Genomic DNA, 19,951 nt, shown 5'->3' with positions numbered 1-19,951 from the left:
TCTCTGGGATTATATGGGGAACTGAAATAGGGTCGACTGCAAGAGAGGAAAGTGCTATCTCTTCAGCCCCCTAGAAGTTCTCAGAATTTCACTGTTCGTGTGCACCTCCAAAGCAGTGCTCAGAGATCTCAAAAGACACTTCTGGCAATACCCTTTCAAACTGAGTCAGTGGTTCAGTGCTGAACCTGGGACACAGAGATGCTCCTGCCCTATGGGGCTGGGATCAGGAGTCCATCTGGCAATGCTCAGGTGGCCTTGTCGTGCTAGGGATGCAACTAGGTTGAAGGCATCTCCTCAGCCCCTGTTCTAGAATTCTTATAGAACTCGATCTCCAGGGGCTACTCGATCTCCAGAGGTTGGTTAAGTGGGGCTGAAACACTAGCCCTCTGGTCTTTCTGGTTGCTGGGGCTCATCCTGAGCTCCTGAGTGGTATACTCCAAATGCCCACACTAGCACATACTCAGGTGTGATGGAAAAGGGCACACTGAGTAACAAGCTAACCTCTTACTCAGGATACTGCAACATTTTTAGGAGCTCAGTGCCAAGAACAAGAGACAAAGACCAAATCTATTTCTGTGTCATAGGCTGCATCTATTAACCCAATGTCACAAAAAGCTTTGCCCTTGGCAATTTTCAGGATGCTATGAATAATACTAACAAGTTTGTTTTTACCAGAAACACGGTACTGAAATTACCAATCTCATCTCAAATCTAGTTATGCTACACCCAGTGTAAAAAACTGCAAAAGCAAAGCACACTCACCCCCGCTGCATAAGTCTAAACAGACTGAGACAGGCACCAGCTTATAAATGGTGCCAGTGGTAGCAGAGTCCACACTGAAGAACAACTCCCGCTGTGACTGGCTGCTACCCATCTCATGCAGACACAACAGAAAAGGAGCAAAAGAGGGGCTAACAGAACAATATTCATCCACTTTCCCATGACATCAAGACAAGCTTTATTTTTTTTAAATGCCAATATATTTGGGCTGGAGCGCTAGCACAGTGGGTAGGGCGTTTGCCTTGCATGCGGCCGAACGGGTTTGATTCCTCCATTCCTCTCAGAGAGCCCTGCAAGCTACCGAGAGTATTTCGCCCACATGGCAAAGCCTGGCAAGCTACCAGTGACGTATTCGATATGCCAAAAACAGTAACAAGTCTCATAATGGAGACATTACTGGTGCCTGCTCGAGCAAATCGATGAACGGGAGGACAATGCTATTACAGTGCTATTACCAATATATATCAATTACTATACGCTAAGCATACTCTTGCTGCAGCAAAAATAACATACTCAAGTAGAACACACAATCAAATGAGAGGACAAATAGAAAATAGTAAATGTGGAATGAGGGTTTTAAAAGTAAAACTCCATGTTCTGATAGGGAGAAAAATTAGGAAAGACTAAAGGTATTCTAACATAAATCTAGTCACACTAAAACCATGACAATATGCAGACAACAACCTCCCTGAACAGCAACACCTAACCAAATAAGGTCTCACTATCCCCAAATACTTTAAATCACAAACTACAAATTCTCTTCCATAATCTGAATTATTTAATTTTGAGGAGTCATTCTTTTCTTTTTATATTGGCAAACTGGGGGAGACATAAGAGGAGCAAAAATAATAATAATAATATAAAAATTATGATGCATAGAGGCTAGAGATATAGTACAGTGGGTAAGGCACTGGCATATGGCTAACCCAGGTTTGATTCCTAGCACCTCATATTGTCCCCAAACCTGCCTGGGCATATAGCTAAGAATAAACCCTGAGCACTGCCTGATATGGCTGAAAATCAAAACTAAAACGAAGTATATTTTCAAAGATTGCAAATCTGTGGGCTTTCAGAGAACTTGTATATTCCATAATTAAAATAATTACACACTAATCCCCATTTAAAAATTATAAATGAGTACAAAAATACCCTTTTCAGTTATGTAATCTATTTGTTCACAAACAAACTCCTCTAACAGGGCTGGAGAGATAGTACAAGTACACTGGGTAGAGCATATGCCTTGCATACAGCTGACCCTGGAGCGATAGCACAGCGGGTAGGGCGTCTGCCTTGCACGCAGCCAACAAGGCCGACCCAAGTTCGATTCCTCCGCCCCTCTCGGAGAGCCCGGCAAGCTACCGAGAGTATTTGATATGCCAGACACAGTAACAACAAAGTCTCCAATGGAGACATTACTGGGCCCGCTCGAGCAAATCGATGATCAACGGGAGGCCCTTTACTTACTTACTTTACTTACAGCTGACCCTGGCTTGGCCCCTTGCACCTCCTATAGTCCCCAGATCCCCACCTGAGTGCAGAGCTAGTAATAAGACCTGGGCACAGTCAGGTGAGACCCCCTCCCCACCCCAAAAAAAAACACCACTACAATAAACTCTCCTAACAATGGCCCACATGAGTGGGACATGAGATGTGACAAGTTATCCACCTATCACATATTCCAGTAGGAAAATAAGTCCATGAAAAAGAATATAAGTGGAGTTTGAGAGATAGTAGAGCAGGTAAAGTGCTTAACTTCCACATGGTTGACCCAGATTCAATCCCTAGCATTTCATATAGTTCCCTGAATCCACCAGGAGTGATCCCTGAGCACAGAGTCAGGAGTAAGCTCTGAGCACAATTGGACAGCCCCAAAACATAACTACACACACACACACACACACACACACACACACACAAACAAATACATGCACAAAAAACACAAGAGCAAAATGCTCAACAAAATTAAATCTAACAGTGTTGTTTTTGGAAAGTGCTTATTAACATTAATTTAAATTACATTAAACTCAAGACATCACCAATGATACACTGAACAGAGTATTTATTTGAGTGTGGAGAAGCATAGGAATTTTTTACTGATGCTACAGCTCTATGTAGCCAACAGACTTCTTGGAAGAAAACTAAACTCAAGATCTCAGCAAGCTTGAGAAATGGGCTACATTTAGTTGCAAAACACTGAATTTTGATAATCCTTAATACCCCAGATTAACAATGGCATGTCATTATCACTATAATATATCAACACAGAAATACACCCATGCTAATAAATATCACAGAAGAGGGAATGGAGTAGCAGTAACCTCTAAGAATTGACGGAATCCTTTGCATTTTGGTCCCCTTCCTCACGAAAAGCCTCCTTTAAGAGCCAGACTATGTCTTAGCAGTGTAACATCTGCCACACAGGTGTGAAGCACTGGATTTGATTCCTGACTCTTAAAAAAAAAAAAGTTAAACTTTTGGGGCTGGACAAAAGTTCAACAAGCTGGAGTGCAAGTTTGCATGCAGGAAACAGGGTTTCAATTGCTGGCACCTCATGGTCCCTGGGCCAGGAGCAAACCCCGAGTATAGAGCCAAGAGTAGTTGCTGAGCACGACTGGGTATGGCATTATGACAAACAAAAAGCCTCCCATGTGTCCTGAACCATAGTGGGAAAGCACAACTCTAATCATTTTCAACCACTTTCCAAAATAGTCCTGTGCAAGAGTGCAACCCTGACATAAAGTCCACTCTTCTAAACTGTACCCCTCACAGACTGCTAGTGGAAATGGACAATGGCTCAAGTTGTTCTGGAAAACAATTTTGACAATCGTCAACATAGGTTAACATCTAACAGCAATTCCACCCCTAAGTGTAATTTCCAGAGGAAAAAAATATAAAACTATATCCACACTAAACCTCGTACACAAACGCTCACAACAGCATTACCCATGAGAGTCAGAAAGTGGAGACCACTCAAGTGTTTCTGCACCACAGGGTTTAAGTAGCACTGCATCCACTGCATCCTCAGCACTAAACCACCTAGTTTCAGAGCACCCCCTCAAAAAACTAATAAATGAAAGACAATAACAAAAGATGATACATTACATGTTCTACTTATATGAAATGTTAAAGATGAGTAAAGTCAGAGAAGACAGATTTATTGTTGCCCAAAACTTGGGGTACTGGGGGAAATGAACAGAGACTGCTAATGGAAGGAAGTTCTCTGGGAGATATGTTCTAAGGTTCCAACAGCAATAGCTGTACAATACTGTGACTATGAAAGCCCACAAAATTTATAAATTTGAAGTGGCAAATTTTAATATATATATACAATATATAAAGCCATAATTTTAAAAACATCAAATTTCCTTCACAAGAACACCAGGATTTGGAGGATCTACCCTCTGCTGATTTTTCCAGCACTGGAAGACCACCCACCTCAACATCCTATTTCACTCCCATTTATTCTCTACCCTCTTGAAAACCCTCAAGCTCTGGAATCTCCTCAGAGACCACACCATCAATTAAAGCCTCCTTAACAACGCTGTCATTTTTATCTGGTATATGGCTCCATTAAGCCAGCTCCACCATTTATAAAGCTCCTGATACATAGAAGGTACTAGCAAATGACTGTCATTCCTATTATCGCTATACCATCTTCTACGACAATTATCAGTCTGACTTCACCAATCTGGTCCAACTAACTATACAGTACAATTATTGATAATGGTACTAAATTTTCTCACTTTAATCAAGTTTTAAGGGGAAAAAAGGTTACTACATTCCTATCAAGAGGTCTAATCAGGATTCCAAATACAAATCATGTGGAACTTTAAGGCCTCAAAGATGTGAGGGTCAGAGGCAGAATGCCTGTCTGCCTGCCTTGAGTGCATGGCCCTCACTACTCCACCTGCTGGGTTCTAGTGTGTGATTCAACAAACAGTACCCAAGTGTTTGAGCACCACATCTAAGTATGTTGCACAGATGCACAGGAGGTTCAGTGGTAGAATGCTCTCCTTCAAGTATGTTGCAATGCCCAACACAAGCATGCGAGCTAACAGTGACAACAGCACAACAAAAGAAGGGAAGGAAAAAGAAGTGAACATAAATATGAAATTGAACTTTCTTTTGGAGGGGAGGTGAGTTTGGGCCACACCTGGCAAAGCTCAGAAGTTACTCCTGACTCTGCACTCAGAAATTACTCTTGGTGCTCAAGGGATCATAAAAGATGTCAAAGATCAAACCTGGGTCAACCATTTGCAAGGCAAGCGCCCGACCAACTGTACTATAGCTCCATCCCCAAGCTTGAACTTTTATAGATGTTAAATTTAGCTTATAAGGAATCAATCAATAAACCAACAGCATAAAAGAACAGGAATGGGAAACTACTACTGATGACATATATTGTAGAGTTAAGCCAATTTTAGAAGAATTAGTCAACAACTCTGAACAAGACATTCACCCACACAAAGGGATGGGGGGCTAGAGCACACCTAAGAATAGCAGTGACTCAGCAGCTCTGCGGGAAGGGAGGGCAGGGAAATGGCTATTTGGCCTATTCACTTCTGCCTGGCATCAGGACTAAATACTAAAGCAAATCTATTTACTTGAAAGAAGTGAAAAGGTGGGGAGGGGGGAGATGAAGATGATACTTCTCCTTTAAGTAAAATATCATTTCACCAAAACAACTTTTTAACAATTTTTTAAGGCACCAGGATTTTCAAAGTTACTCATGATTTTCAGGTATATGATGTTTCAACACTAATCTCTTCACCACTGTCTACTTCCCTCCACCAATGTCCCCAGCAAACATTTTTAATAGTGTGAGCACCACAATCTGATGAGCAATCCTGATGTGCCATAACCAAGTGGGTGCCTCCCCCAGCCATCGCAACATTAATGAGGGGGCGGAGAAGGAGGTCGAGGGAACAATTAAAAATAAATACAATTAATTTAATTTTTCAAATGCAGATAATGAGGGGACAAAGAAGTGATTCATATGGCAGCATGCATACCTAGCACAGGTGAAGTCATGAGTTGGATTCCTGGCTATGCCTGCCTCATCCCCAACCAGCCCCAGCACCACCAGTGCCCCAAGCACAACAGATTATGGCTTCTATAAACACACACACACACACACACACACACACACAATGAAAACATTAAGGCCCCAAAATAAGCAGAGGATTTTTCCAAATGGGAAAAATCAGGTCATAGCACTATAGCACTATCCTCCTGCTGTTCATTAATTTGCTCGAGGGGGCCCAGTAATGTCTCCATTGTGAGACTTGTTGTTACTGTGTTTCGCATATCAAATACACAGGTAGCTTGTGAGACTTTGTTGTGTGGGCAAGAAACTTTTGGTAGCTTGCTGGGCTCTCCAAGAGGGGAAGAGGAATTGTGAGTTGGTCAACCAAGTCAACCACGTGCAAGGCAAACACCCAACCCGCTGGCTAATAAATGCTAACATCACTTAAAAAAAAAAAAATCAAGAAGATGCAAATAAGATTTTGTTTTATTTCAGCTTATAAATGTATTTTCTATAAAAACCAACTTTGATTAATACTCAGGTCTGGCAAACGGGAAAGGGAATGGAGCTTTACATCACAGCTTACGGGTGTGCAAACGGTACCACTCTGAAAACATGTTAACGAAAAGTATACCATATCCATGTCCTATAAGACAGTCATTTACTTCAGGGAATCTGCCATAAGGAAATAAAATCAAATGTGAAAATGCCTATTCACAAGTATACTCACAGCAATAACTGTTCATAAAAATCAGAAATGAGTGTCCAACAGTGGATGATACACTGAGTCAGGTATTATGCTACTATTTGAATCAGATTTATAACATGAATGCCTCAATAAACCTAGTTTTGTTTTCTACTTTTTTTAAAAAGCATTTCTATTGAGGCACTGGGACTGACAATACTGTTAAGCATCCTTTTCATTAGTCTAACACCAGAGAGACCACAACCCTTGCCAGTGTCCCAAGGGCCCTCCTGCCCTCACCCAGCCAAGTAAGCTCAGTTCTAGATTAAATCTTCTGTGTTGTTTTTTTAAAAGAATCGCTGTGGGTCAGAGTTCTGTTCGAAGCTTGCCTTCCCTACAGCTAATCCCAGTTGGATCCCCTGCACTGCATAGGGTGCCCCAGCACTGCCTAAGCACCACTGGTTATGTTCCCCACCTTCCCACCCCCCAAAAACGCAGCATTTAGCTAGACCTGAATATCACTGAAACATTGTGTATTCTTATCACCTAAAACGTAAGTATGCACTTACGAAAATTATAATAACAGCCAACAACCAATAAATACTTCACTAAGTTGAACTGCCCCATACTCTCTCTGGCCTTTATGCATAGTCCTTGCTCTCTTATTATCACTGACATCATCATTAGCAGAATTAGCCATTCAAGAGTCTTGGGCCAGGGCCACTCACTCATAGCAGCTGCCCGAGTCAGGCGGTAAAGAACGACCTCCCTTGGGACCGAGCATTCTGCCAGAGCAGGTATGGCCCAAACATCATTTTTTAAAAAGGAGGCCTCCCTATAAACATTTTCAGAGTCTCCTTGGGAATCTTCCCCCCCCCCCCCCAAAAGAGTGGGTTTTTTTTCAAATGATTTTAGTTATTTTCGAAACAAAAGATATCACACTCCAAATAGGAGCACAGCCCAGAGCAGCAGCCCAAGCTGAACGTATCAAAATGCAGGCCTGTTAGTGTACCATTCACAGAGAATTTCTTATAATACAGTCATATCAACTGTATATTCTTTCATTTCCATAACAACCCTGTGGGTAAATATTGCTATGGAATCTCTACTGTCTGAAGAGAATACTGAAACTTTGTGAGATTGTTATACCGACAAGTTTACATCAGAACTAAAGACATGACTAGAGGGTAAAAGCCATTGTTAACTATAATGAATCTGCTATAAAACATGCAAAGCAGGAAATACAAACAGAAAGAAAAGATGGGGTACATAGGAGACATCGAAACATGGTTGCCATTGCTTGATGGACTGCGAATGGTGCTTCTTGCCCACTTCCTTTCCTTTTGCAAAACTAATTCAATCTACATGCATTATTTTCATAATAAAAATAATTACTTTGAGGCTGGCGAGATATTACAGCGGGTAGGGCATTTGCTTTGCATGCAGCCAACGGAGTTAGATCCCCTGCATCCCATATAGTCCGGTATGGCCCCAAAACAAAAACAATTACATAATGAGAAACAGTACAATTTAAAGAGGAAAAGGAATTGGGGGAAAAAATTACATGACCTATACTTATAGTTCAAGAAAGTATAGTTCACCACCTGTAGTTCAAATCAAGATGCGTAAGACATCTGTGAAAGCAGGAAACCAGAGGGAATGAGACCCAACCCTGAATTCCAGGTGAGTGTAACAGATACAAAGAAAGGGCAGAAAATGGGTAACTAGCTTTGCCTCAGAAATCTAGATCATTGAGATGAGCAATTCCAGATTACATGACAAGTAAATTATACTGTTAACAGAGAAGGTGTCTAATGATTCCCTAAAATCAGCAGTCAGTATGTTTCAAAATCAAATCAGAGAATAGTTCTTGTCAAAGCTAGAACAGAAGCTTAATGAAGGCTACAGAGAAATAGAACAAGTATGATCAAAGGCTAGCAGTCAGGGAAATCAAAGGGAATGAGATTCAGTCTCCAGAGATGGAGCTCTGGGGTCTGAGCAATAAATAGTACTGCAGGTAGGGCATTTGCCTTGCACACTACTGACCCAGCTCTGATCCCTGACTGCAGACCCAGGAGTAAACCCTGAGCACCACCAGGATTAGCCCAAAAAAACAAAACAAACACAACACAACAAACAACAAAGAAACAAGAAGAAAACAAAGACAAAGCTTCACCATTTGCTAAAGCTCCTCTAGCTTCCGGCAAAGGCACCTAGAGAACCTCACCAATTCATCAAAATCCTTCAAACATTTCAAAATTTTACCAAGATTGCATCAGAACCTGCAACTGTTCCATTACAAGATGGAAATAGGGGGAAGCTGAAGTTAACCCTATTTTTTCAGAAGAGTTCTAGAAGAAAGGTTCAAATATTCTGAACACTAAAGAAGACTTACTGAAGTGAAAGAGTATTTTACCAGGTTTTCCCGGAGGCAAGGTTAGTAATCTTTAAAAACTCCCTCTAAGTAAACTGCTATCCCCAGGACAGGAAATTTTTGTGTCTGTTTTCACTCAGTTTTATTCTTTTCCCCCTCCTTCTCCACTCCACCCCTCCTTCTCCTTCTCAGCCCAGTTCCAATGCAATATCCTCAGTGTCAATCTCTCCAATTTTATACACTTGGAAGGTTGATTCCTTCTTGATATGATCACCTATAGTTCAAATCAAGATGTGTAAGACACCTGTCAGAGCAGGAAACTGAAGGGAATAAAACCCAACCCTGAATTCCAGGTGAATGCAACAGATACAAAGAAAGGACAGAAGACTGGTTAACCGGCTTGGCTTCGCCTTAGGGATCTAGATTGTTGAGATGAGCAATCCCAGAGGAAATGACACCTCCACTGAATAAGGAAGACTAACAATAGGCTAGAAGGAGGAGAAGATTTTTTAGGAATTAGGACTGAAAATGAACTGAGGCAAAGAAGGAAAAGACTGGGAACTAAAAAGAAATCGTAGAGGATTTTTGTAAGTGGGGCTAATATATCATAGGGATGCTATAAAAACTGAGTTGATTATTAAAAGAGTGCTATACATGGAAGGTATTTTTTAATTGTTGATGTAACCATTTATAAAAATTAATAAACTAAGAAAAAATTAGTAAATAATATTTACTTACACGCAGAAAGTTACTTCTTTTGGGGCTATTTCTAGTTCTGTGCTCAGGACTGAGGACTAACCCCTGGCAGTGCTCTGAGGACTATATGTGTTGCCGGGGATTAGAACCCACAGCCAGTGGAATACAAGGTAAGCACCTTGGGTTACTGTTCTCAAAGACTTCTTAGAATTATTGCTCAAAGGGAAAAAAATAAGCTTACATACAGTCTTACTGCTGGGGCAATGAGATAGTAGAACATGCAGGGTAACTGCACTGCACACGGCAGACCCAGGTTCTAGCTCCATGTGGTCCCCAGGCCCCTCCAGGAGTGATTCCTGTACTCAGGAATAACCCTGAGTACCACAAGTGTACCCAAAAAAGAACAAAAAAATTATAAAATACAACCTGGCTGTTACTCAAAATTTAGAACAAGGTAATATTTATCAAATTAGCAGATTTTTAAGAATCAAGTCTTTCTGATCTTGGGCAACATAGGACTTGTTTCACATGTTAGAAGAACATGTTGGTACTGATAAGGGTTTTTATGGGGGGGAAAGGGGTTGGCGGAAAGACACCTGAGGTGTTACTCCTGGCTCTGTGCCTCAGGAATTACTCCTAGCAGTGTTTGGGAGACTACATGGGATGCTGGGGCTCAAACCCCAGTCAGCCACATATCAGGCAAACACCCTCCCTGCTGTACTATCTCTCTGGCCCTAGTACTGATTAAATTTTATAAAGGCATCTTGGCAGTATGTTTACATTAGGAAGTTTTCACATCTTTGATCCACTATAACAACTATTACTACACTTATTTTATGGAAATAATCATAGCTACAAACACAAAGATAGATTACAGGACATCAACTATGGTACAAGTGAAAATAACAAAATATAATCTGCACGACCTCAATGTTGAAAACCATATGAGATATGGACATGCACAGAGGATGGAAAGTAAGTGCTGTTCATACATTGTGTTTGCCACTGACTAGCTGTGGGGTCTTGGGGCCACTGCTTTTCTTGTCCTTGCTCGAGTTTCCTAACTATATAAAGAGGCTAAAGCCCAAAAGATTAAGAATATGCAATGTTCCAAAAGTCACTAAAGTAAGTTGGACATTAACATTCAGTAGTAGCAAAGATGTATTACTTAGCCAATAAATATTAGTAGATAAATATCTAACAAGGTAGAATTGTCTGATGAATTCTAACAAGGTAGAATTGTCTTTGATGAATGCTAGTAAGCTAGAAGTCAGGTTATAAAGCCCCATATGTAATTCAAATTGGTGGGGGGAATTTCCCAGAAGAGCTACCAAAATATTAACTGAACATTTTTCTGGGTGATATAATTATTAGTGACTATAATCATCTTGAAAATTTCCTGTAGCTTTGCAATTTTCTATAAGAAACATTATTTGGGGCTGGAGCAATAGCACAGCGGGTAGGGCATTTGCCTTGCACGAGGCCAACCCAGGTTCGATTCCCAGCATCCCATATGGTCCCCTGAGCACCCCCAGGGGTAATTCCTGAGTGCAGAGCCAGGAGTGCGCATTGCCGGGCGTGACCCAAAAAGCCAAAAAAAAAAAAAAAAGAAACTTTATCACAATAAAAATAATATAAGTAGGGGCCAGATCAAGAGTACAGCACGTAGGGTGCTTTCCTTGCACATGCTAACCCGGGTCTGATCTCCGGCATTCCCCATGTGGTCCCCTGAGCACTGTCAGGAGTGATGCCTGAGTGAGGAGCCAGGGGCAGGCTCTGGGCACAGGTGGGTGTAGTCCACAAACAAACAAAAAAGGCATAAAAAGTTGACATAACTTTAAGCAGGACACAATGAGTAGTACAAAGCCTATGTTTTGCCACCCTGTTCAACTCAATCTGCCAAGCACAGCCAAGAATGACTCCTGAACAGAGTTGGGCATAGTCCCCAGATACCAACAGGTAAGGGCTCCCCACCCAAAATACCCATGTTCTAAACCATTTGACACACCTGTTGGTTCATGTTGAGTCTGAAAAATGGGTTTTCTGGGTTAAGTTTCTAGAAAATATTCAGAGATCTTCTGGACCAAACAGTAAAACTAAAATGAAAAATCTTCACGTTTAAACCATGACCTGAAATACTAAGTGTATTCATAAAACATCACAGTAATCCTTCCCCCATAATGAATTATTTAATAATCAACATAATTTTGACCAGCACATCTATTCCTCTGAAGTAGCTTTCCTCCACATTCCCACTTACACACACATTGCCATCCTCATTTCTCACTTTACTTTTCTCCACAGTACTCAGCAAATATAAACTTGGAGATATTTTGCCTTCTTTCCCTCTCCCAAACATAAGCAGTAAAAGTGTCAGGCAGGTCATATTCTGTTTAGCGCTTCTATACTTTGTCTGAGACCATTTTCAGGCATGCAGGCACTCAATATTTGTTCAATAAGGGAATAAATTCAATACCATGATTAAGAATCGGGTTATACTTTTTAAGGAGAAAATGTGGTGGGTAGGAATTGGCTATTTTCAAAGCAATTTAGAGACAGAGCTTCACGACTAATTTTGGAAGAGATGCCAGGTTGATGAAACGCCCAGGTATGCTAGTCTCCGGGCTGAAAACTCTGGGGCCCTCTTTGGAGGGAGGTGGCCAAGTTCCCACCCTGCCAAAGCCCTAGCAGCCACACTCACACCCCATAGCCTCTAGTATATAAATGACCCAGCTTCACTGTTTCACAACTAATCTCGGAAGAGACACCATGCCACAAAATTCCCAGTACACCTTCAGCTGATAACTTCAGGCTGAATGACACCAGTTCTATAGCTCCCAGACAGCCCTAAATTTCACAACACTAACAGGCGAGTAGAAGCACAGCAAATCAAATCAGGAAGTAGCACAGAAGGACACTACATTCAAAAAAACAGAAACAAAAACACAGAAGGCTCAACTAGCAACTAAAAGCTCAGTAAATCCTCAATGATTTTAACATTGTGAGATATAACAATTTCCGCAAGTTTTCTTTTACTGAAGTATTTTTTTGATAATTCCCTTTACCATTCTGTTTAACAAGCAATATAAAATATTTTCTTTTATGGCTGCTAAAGAGACAGGTTTGGGGTGAGTGGGTGGGAAACTGGGGACAATGGTGGAGGGAAGGTCATACTGGTGGTTGGACTGGTTTTGGAACACTGACTGCCCAAAACAACTATTATGCATAACTTTGTAAACCACAGTGTTTAAATAAAGTTAAAGGGGGAAAAAACAAATCATCAGAGGGCAGGAGCGATAGTACAGCAGGTAGGGCACTTGCTATGGAGAGTGAGATCAAAGGGGGTAAATAGGGAGGCTCAGGGTGTGCTTTTTCCAGACAGTTGCCACGAGGCTATAAAAACCAGATATCCCAGGTTCTGGGATGCAGTGGGACCCTGAACCCCCTTTGTAGAAGTTAGGATGCAGGAAAGAGGCAAAAACTCCAGGACAGAATCATGGAATGAGAACCAGACAGCAGAAGGCAAACAGGCGGGGAAGACTTCCAATATGCCCATGCAGGCTGTCTCTGCAGCAAGGCAAAATCAATTGATAAGCATTTCCCCGGAACAGAGGGAAAGCATGAAACACTTCAAATGAGAAAGTAAATGGAAGTTAAAGCTCAAATCTCAAGTACAGCTTCTCTCCTACCATGCCCATTTTCAGGACTTAATGTAGTGCTGATTTGCTACATACAGACTCCAGGTCCTTATCAACCTCAGGACGTTTCATTAATCTTGAAATTCTTATAGATATCCACCAAAAAAGTACTTCATGCTCAAGAAAATGAAAGTCAACAAATGTTACATAAGCTGTGAAACGTATTACCGACCTACTTAATTCCTGGGTTTAGGCAGTCATTCTTAAGAGCAGAGGAAGGGAGTGTCCAAATACCTAAGACAATGTGTTTAAGCAAAACTGAAATAATAAAGCCCTGGTTTCCAGAGTCTGAACTGTCAGAGCAAGGCCTGCAGGCTCCTTATCTGTGTGACTCTACCCACCATTCCTCCCCACAAGCACTCCTCTGGGAACAGTTCTGCACCTAGACTCCATGCCTGGGAAGCAATCATATGAAAGAGTTGTTTCTTTTGCAAATATAAACGTTTTCTTCCGTTAGCCATTTTTTTAATTGGGGGGGGGTGGGGTTTCTTCCTCCAAACTGAAGTGACTGCTAGGACAGATAAGGCACTGGGAAGTGGCTCAGTGGTGCATGCTTCTCATGTATAAGGTCCAGGATTCAAAACCAGCAACCCAAAAAGGGTGGGGGCAGCATAGAATCTATTGGGAGTTGAGACTGTGGGTCAGTTCTTATTTTCCAGTCTTTTTACATGAACTGTTTGATGTACAGATTAATGTACAAGAAAAGTCAATTTCTCTTTCATTCGCTACATTAAAAAAAAAAAAACGAAAAAATCAACTAAACTAGCTAAAAAATGAAGGCAGTTGGAATAAAGAATGGGTCATTGTGACAAAGATAGTTGGAAATGATGACTGGATGAGAATTGCTGAAAGTAGGTAAAGGAGCAAACATAATAACCTCTCAGTATCTGTATTATAAACCAAAATGCCCAAAAGGGGGTGGAGTGAGAGAGAGTGGGAGAGGTAGGTGGGGAGGAGGGGGGGAGAAAGAGAGAGAGAGAAAGAAGAGAATATGCATGCAAGAAAGTGCCTGCCAAGGGGAGGCCATGGGAGGAAAATTGGGGATATTGGTCATTGGTGGTGAGAAATGTACACAGGTGGAGGGATAGGTGTTGGACCAGTGTATGACTGAAACTCCATCATAACTGCTTTGTAACTCACAGTGATTCAATTAAAATAAATAAATAAAATTTCTCAGGGCTGAAGAGATAGTACAGCTGTTAGGGCGCTTGCCTTGCATGCAGCCAACCTGGGTTCAATTCCCAACACCCCATATAGTCCCCCAAGAACCACCAAAAAATGATTCTTTTTTTTTAACGTAGGAGTACTGCTATTCATTCAGCCACTGATTAGCTGATTGCATTGGGCATGAACTCCACAAAAAATAATTCTTGAGTGCAGAGCCAAAAGTGATCCCTGAGCATCACCAGTTGTGGCTTAAAAAAAAAAATCCCAAAAAACAAAATGAAATTTCTTACGGAATCAGGTTAAAATAACAATAGGTAACATTAAGTACTGACACTAAGCAATAGTACTAAATATGTTACATCAGCACTGTAGCACTGTCCTCCCATTGTTCATCGATTTGCTCGAGCGGGCACCAGTAACGTCTCACAACAAATTGTGAGACTTGTTGTTACTTTTTTTGGTATATCGAATACGTCAGGGGTAGCTTGCCAGGCTTTGCCGTGCAGGCGGTATACTCTCGGTAGCCTGCTGGGCTCTCCCGAGAGGGGTGGCGGAATCGAATCCAGGTCAGCCGCGTGCAAGGAAAACGCCTACGCGTGCAAGGAAAACGCCCTACCCATTGTGCTATCGCTCCAGCCAAATATGTTACATTAAATACAAAAATTTTATAAGATGGGCACCTTATTATCCCTATTTTAAAGATGAAAAACAGAAGCTCAGAGATTCAAGTAACCTCCTCCATGTCACAGAGATATTTGGTGTTGTGGTTCAGTGTAGAAGCTTTATCTTGAAAGTCTGTGCTCTTACAGTACTGTAGTTATTACTATAAATAAAAGTTTTACTTCACTACACATGCTTTTCCTAAAATAAACACACACAAGTGAACAAAATGATCTAGAAAACACAAATCAGCAGGGCCAGAGATATAATACAGCAGGTCAGAGAGATAATACAGCAGGTAGGGAGTTTCCCTTGCACAGAACCAACCCAGGTTTAATCCCGGACATCCCACATGGTCCCCCGAGCCTGCCAGGAATGATTCCTGAGTGCAGAGCCAGGAGTTACCTCTCTGAGCACTGCTGGGTAGGGCCCCAAATCCAAAATAAATAAATACATAAATTTTAAAAAAGAAAACACAAACCAACCTGCTTAAATAAAACAAGCCAAATATCCATGATATTTGGGCTAGAGCGATAGCACAGCGGTAAGGCGTTTGCCTTGCACGCAGCCAACATGGCCGACCTGAGTTCGATTCCTCCTCCGCCCCTCTCGGAGAGCCCGGCAAGCTACCGAGAGTATCTCACCCGCACGGCAGAGCCTGGCAAGCTCCCTGTGACGTATTCAATATGCCAAACACAGTAACAACAAAGTCTCCAATGGAGACGTTACTGGGCCCGCTCGAGCAAATCGATGAACAACGGGAGGGCCTTTACCTTTACCTTAAATATCCATGATCTGGTAATATGATCCCTAAATATCAACCATAACAGCTTGTGAATCTAAATCCCAATATGCCCATGAACTTTTGGGGTTTTTTTGGGGGGGGAAGGGGCACACCCAGCAGGGCTCAGAGTTTACTCCTGGCTCTACTCAGGGATGATCCTTGGCTCAGGGACCAGACTGGGTTTCAGGGGTCAACCCATAGTACTATCTCTCCAGCCCCTGACCTATGAACTTATTTCTAAGTGAATCTCTCAAAATAAAACTATCAGATCAGAGAGATAATACCTAATGTGCTGGCCCTAGTTCAATCCTAGCACAACATGTGATCCCCACAGGACTGAGTACCTAGTGATCCCTGAGCACAGTTGCATGAGGGCCCAAAACCAAAAGACAAAATCTACCTGCAAATGAAAATATGCTGTCCCTTTGAGCTGTAAAAATATTACTATATATTGATGTATTCGCTGCCCTACTGGTTAGTTTCCTCCTTCCCACACTTCCTTTCTGCCTGCAGAGCTTAACTTTAAGACCATTCAGCTCCTTCTCAGGAATACCTGTAAGCATACTTTACCCAGCAGGAGTCTGACAGCAGTCACTGCCCTATGGTGAAAGTGTGGACTAAGCTAAAAAACGAACTCAAAAACAAAACACAGCATTTTAGAGAAAACTTCATATTTAGATCTGTCCACTGACAAAATCCTAAGCTATTTTGCCTTGAATCCTGCCTTTATGAGCACATTAAAAAGTCTACCTTTCAATAACCTTTCTACAAAATGTGCAATTCCACCAAGTTTTCCATAAATAAGTTATCAAAAAGACCGAAAACACACACAGACACACACACACAAATACACATACACACAAGCATACACACACAAGCAAATGCAGGTTGAAAGGTCATAAATATGTCACGTTTTCAGTCACTCAGTTATTCAGTCATGTGTGAAAATTGTTCATAAAAAGCTTACAAGCAAATATAGTATAAAAAAGTGGTAGATAGTCATCAATGAACAAACATGTACTTGCATTCATTTACTCAACCAGTTTTTAATTAATGATCAACTCTTTTTTAAAAAATATCTGAACCAAGATGAATGCACCAGATAAGAGCACAGGTGCTGATTTTGGTTTGATACTGGGCTCTTTGGTCTAACCCAAAGACCTAGAAAGGGTTCCAGGTTCATAATTCAATGATCGATTTTATGGAAGGAGACTGCTCAGGGGGTCTCTGTGGGCTTAAGATGATTATGTATGCATAGGGCCTGGCATGTAGTAAGAACATGGTAAATACACTTTGATGCAAAAAAAAAAAAAAAACAGCAGAAGGTGGGAACACAGCTCCAAGGGCTCCAGGCAGAGGGCCCGGTTCAATTCCCCCATAGTTCTCCCCAGCAATCCTGGGGCCCCTTGAGCACTACCTAGAAGACCTCCACAAGCCCCCCTGCAAAAAGAAAAGCAGTTAAAGGAGATGGGCAACAGATGCTCTTTTCCCCTTATTAGGAAAATGGGAATTTGTGAAACTCTACAGCAGATATATTAAGGTAAAGGTAAGGTAAAGGCCCTCCCGTTGATCGTCGATTTGCTCGAGCGGGCCCAGTAACGTCTCCATTGGAGACTTTGTTGTTACTGTGTCTGGCATATCGAATACTCTCGGTAGCTTGCCGGAGCGATAGCACGGCGGGTAGGGCGTCTGCCTTGCACGCAGCCAACAGCAGATATATTACAAATAAAAAATGAGGACGTAGTAACTGTACCACATTTATTTTTTAAAAAAAGGATTAAATAACTAAAAAGGAAGAAGATCTGGCTAGAGAAAACTCCTGAAAGCTACTCAACTTGGGTCAGAAGAGAGGTTTCTTATTTTATTTGTGTAAACATACAATTTAAAAAAAAAATTAGAATTCCATCCCCCAGAAAACAAGTCTCACACGCTGCCTCAGATGCCAGAGAGATCAAGATTTTAACGCTGAGCTCTGTGGAGCTAACAATAGTCCCTCCCTGTTCAATAATTCAAGTACCGGTCAAGTTTTCTCAGACAAATCTCCCTTTCACGACCAAGGTGAGCACAGGGACCTCTTCCACGCCGTCCCGGGGTGGGGGTGGGGTGGGAAAAGGTGGAGAGACGCCAGGGGGCATAAAGCAAAAACGGCGGCGGTGCAAGTGCCATCTCACGCGCTTCCAAAACTTTGGAATGACAAAGGACATCTTACGAGGTTCAGGCGACAATCCTACTACCTCAACGAGGTGGGGGAGGGAGCCTGGAGGAGTTGAGGGAATTGGGGGGTGGAGGAAGGGGGAGAACCCTGGGACTCCAACCAAGCTCAGGGTTGTGCCCCGGGTTGCTCCTCTCCCTGGAGGGCGCAGGGGCGTCGTTGACTGAGGGATGAAAGGTCTCACCCGGCGTTTCCAGACGGCGCATTAGGGTTAAGCACTGAACCGAGCGCGCAGCCAAGGTGAGCACAGGGGCAGGCGACAGCTCCTTTCCCCGGGAGCTTTAAGAAGCTTAACCGAGTAACTAACCCACGGTGATTCAATAAAATTTAAAAAAAAAAAAAAAAAAAGCTAACCGACCCGGGGCCGGCGACCTCCAGCCAGCTGGGGTGGGGGGAGAGAAACCCCACAGCAATGTCACCTCCCACCTCGCCTATTTCTGAGGGAGCATGGGAAAACGCCGGTACAAAATGAAAACAAATCAGAATAATAAAATTTTAAAAAAGATAAAGAAGGAAAGAAATAACAACAGTACTCAAAGGCAGAGAGCCCTTGTGGAGAGCCGTCATCTGGGGGGTGAAGGGGGCGATCACCTCAGTTCCTCAGCTTCCAGCAGCGGGCTCGGGTCCCACACGCTCCTTCCCGCCGCCGGCGTCCCCCGGGCGCGGAGCCCGCCCGCGACTCCTGCCTCCGTTTCCCCCGGTGGCGCCGCCCACGGTTCCCCCCGAGCCCTCTTCCCGGGGAGAGAGAGAGAGGCGAGCGACCCCACTCACTTCACGCCGGCCCGAGCCCCGCGCGCCCGCGCCCACCACCCGCGCGGGCCGCCTCACCTTGACGCGCCGGGGCCCGAGAGGCCGCGCCGGGGCGAGCTGCGAGCTACGAGCGAACGAGCCCGGACGCCCCCGGAGCGCGGGCCCCCCCCGCCCCCGGCGGCTCCGCACCTGCCGGAAGAGGCCGCGGAGGGAGCTCGGGGCGCGGTGAAGGGGCCGCCGGGCCCGGCGCCCTCCGCCTCGCTTCCCCGGCGGCGCGCCCGCACCTGCCCGCAGCCGCCGCCGCCGCCGCCGCCGCCTCAACCCACCTGGAGGAGCCCGCGCCGGCCCCCGCGCGCCCCCCGCGGCTCCTCGGGGCCCCCAGCGGCGCGGGCGCGGCCGGACGCCGGGAGAGCCCGCTCGGCCGCCCCCCGCGAACCTGTTGCGCAGCCTGTCACGGCCGCCCGGGCTCCGCCAAGCCGCCTCAGCCCCACGACAACATGGCGGCCGCGGCCTCCGCAGGAAGCCGGGGGGCGGGGAGGGAGGCGCCGCCGGCCCGGCCCGGCCGCTGACGGCGCCGCCTCGCCTCAGCCTCGGCCGACGGCCCGGCCCGGCCCGGACCCACCTGGCTCCTCCTCCCCGCGGTGACAGGCCGCCGGGCGCCGGGTCCCGGCCCCGCCGACCCCATGTGGCTGCCAAAAAGCGCCGCCGAGCCGGAGCCGGAGCCGGCACCGGCACCAGCACCGCGCGCGGGCCGCGCCGCCCCTGGGACTCTCTGGAAGCTTCTCCCTCGCCGGGATTCCGGGTCGGACCCGCCAGCCTGGCTGGTCCCGGGAGCGCGGGGTGGGAGGGGACGCGCCCGCACATCACCCCCCCCCCCACATACACACACACACACACGCGCGCGCGCGCGTACATACACCCCCTAACTTGTTGGGGGGCCACCGCCAGGCGGTTGACACCCGAGCCCGCCCGGACCCCGCATCACAGGATAAGGCAGCGCCCACCCGCACTCTCCCGCCCGGTCGGACCCCCTAGCCGCCCGCCACCTGCGGACTGAACGCTCTCGCCCACCCCCAGCCCCCTGAGAGCACGCGAAGCCCCCCCAGCCCCCGCGACCCG

General features: G+C 44.5%; 1 protein-coding gene across 6 annotated transcripts in view; it reads right to left on the bottom strand.

The window, feature by feature from the left end:
• ITSN2 (intersectin 2) overlaps nucleotides 1-19,525 on the bottom strand; it is a 137,072-nt gene extending 117,547 nt beyond the window's left edge. For 2 of the 6 annotated variants that reach the window (XR_008793607.1, XM_056122434.1), the window contains exon 1: nucleotides 19,269-19,326. The gene's annotated coding sequence lies outside the window, so the exon portion shown is untranslated. The other 4 variants (XM_056122400.1, XM_056122426.1, XM_056122408.1 and 1 more) reach the window with 3 other exon arrangements.
• Between the last annotated feature and the right edge of the window lie 426 nt (nucleotides 19,526-19,951).

The sequence above is a fragment of the Sorex fumeus genome, unplaced genomic scaffold (assembly GCF_029834395.1).
Source record: "Sorex fumeus unplaced genomic scaffold, SorFum_2.1 ptg000006l, whole genome shotgun sequence".
NCBI lineage: Eukaryota > Metazoa > Chordata > Mammalia > Eulipotyphla > Soricidae > Sorex > Sorex fumeus.
The sequence above is the reverse complement of the archived record's forward strand: the minus strand, read 5'-3'. Positions and strand labels throughout refer to the sequence as shown.